General features: G+C 43.4%; 1 protein-coding gene across 1 annotated transcript in view; it reads right to left on the minus strand.

Annotated features, from left to right (window-relative positions):
* Window positions 1–2,122, minus strand: part of OSBPL5 (oxysterol binding protein like 5) — a 358,346-nt gene that overhangs the window by 247,341 nt on the left and 108,883 nt on the right. The window lies entirely within an intron of this gene.

Genomic DNA, 2,122 nt, shown 5'->3' on the forward strand with positions numbered 1-2,122 from the left:
CCTCACCAGCTGCTCAAAGCATGTTTTAAAAGAGCATGGCTCTGCACATTTGGCCACCAAAATGGAAAGCATGAGAAAAGTGGAGGCTGGTGAAAGGAAAAAAAAAATCCCTGGTTGCATTTTGGAAGAAGCATTTAAGTGGTCTCTAGAAGGTTCTTTTTCTTTCTTTCTTTCTTTCTTTCTTTCTTTCTTTTTTTGGTTCACTTAGGCAAGGCTTACTTAACTTGTTTTTATGTGCCTTCAAATTGGCTCGGACTTAACAACAACCCTGTCCTGGGGTTTTCTTGGCAAGATTGATTCAAAGGGGGTTTGCCACTTCCTTTCTATAAGACTGAGAGAGTGTAACTTGCCACTGAATGAGTTTCCATGGCTGAGCAGGGACTTGAACCCTGGTTTTTCCAAGTCCTAACCAACATTCAAGCCACTACATCTCACAACAGTCTGTCTGTCGCGTATTCAGAGAGAGAGATTCATATTTTAGTTTAGTTAAACTTCTCTTTGCTTTTGTGATGGTTAATAGAGTTTTAGAGAGGAAGGATCGTGAGAGATTGTTATTGGAATGAAAAGCCCGTTAGAGCCTTTATTCATGTCTTAGTGGAGGCACCTGTCCTAGGTGCCTGTTTTACGATGATGTGTTTGAACAACCAAATTGCAGGTAGAAAAATAAGTTTAGAATCCTCAACAGGAGGAACATTTATTAAGGAAATACTTTCTTGGTTAGCAATAGCCAGATCCTTTCTAAACTGTAAGAGAAAAAGATGGGAGGGATACATGTTGCAGCATGTCCTCCTCCCTCCCAGATGTGCTGTTCTTTTTCTTTTTACAATAGATGGGCAGTCTCTCAATTAATCCTTAATGAACCAGACAAAGTTATTTGCCCATAATGCTTTTGAGACAGGTGGTTGACAGAAGGAAAAGCAAGCAGAAAAGGAAGACAAAAGATCATCTTAACCCCTTTCTGTCTAATTGGCCTCATCCCTAGTAGGCAAGACAGCAAGCAAGAAACTGCTGCTTGTTCCAGAATGGAGCAGGGATGGGGATCATACAACTGCTGCTTGTTCCAGCATGGAGCAAGAATGGGGATCATACAACCCTTGAGATGTTGGACTAGTTAACACACCCCATGGGGAGGACTGGCAGCTGAAGTCCAACAACTTTGGGGCAGGCCCCATCTTTCCCATATTTGATACAGAGAGGAGAGAGGAGCTGAGATTGAAAGTCAAGAACAGTGCTTTAACTGCCCTTTAATGTGAATCAACATAATATTCTAATACTTCAGGGATCCATTTTAATTCAGTATTTGATTATTTTAAGCCTTCTCCACTTCAAAAACACATTCAAACTTTCTGAAGCTTGTGACTCTTCGTGACTTTATTACATATTTCCTATTCATGGTTGAAAGCCTGATCGTAAGAGAATTACATAGAAATATATTTCATTAAAATCATTGGCACAGAAATTGCCCTAGAGTTTCTTTGGTGTTTATCACACGGAGGTTTTTGCAGCTTTTTGCAGCTGAGATCCGATGTGACTGCGGGTCCAACAATATGAATTCACGCAATAACGTTATCACACACTATTCCTTTCTATGGGGGCTCCTTGTGTGGAGCTTCTGCAGTGATTCCAAAGTGACCCCTCATTTTGGTAAAATCGGTAACAAGCAAATTCACAGAAATCGCTTCCAAGCTCACTTCGATTTCACTCTGAATAGGTCTGGTGTGGAATGCAACTTTGCTTCTGCTCTGGTATACCACTGCAAACCCACTGGGTTGCAAATTTCCCATGATGCGGCGCTACAATTTCCCCCCATTTTGTCATGGCCAGCCAAGATCAGCTCTCGGAGGATGAGGAGGAGGATGAGCCTCCTCCAGAGCAAGGGCTGATTGAGGCAATGCCAGGTGCTGTTCCTGCCCTGCCAGGTCCCAGATGTGATCCTCCAGTCCCAGAGGAGGAGATTCAACCAGGTCCTAGTGCCACAGAGAGGCTTCCTTCGGTACCACAGCCTAGTGGTGAGTCTGGAGACGAAGCTTGCCTGCAGGTGCCTTCTTACAAAGAGAGAAGAGCCGAGAGTTCTTGCAGACGCAGATCACAGAGGATTGCCGAGAGGCAATCAGCCAACCAG

The sequence above is a fragment of the Sceloporus undulatus genome, chromosome 1 (assembly GCF_019175285.1).
Source record: "Sceloporus undulatus isolate JIND9_A2432 ecotype Alabama chromosome 1, SceUnd_v1.1, whole genome shotgun sequence".
In the NCBI taxonomy this organism is placed as follows: Eukaryota; Metazoa; Chordata; class Lepidosauria; order Squamata; family Phrynosomatidae; genus Sceloporus; species Sceloporus undulatus.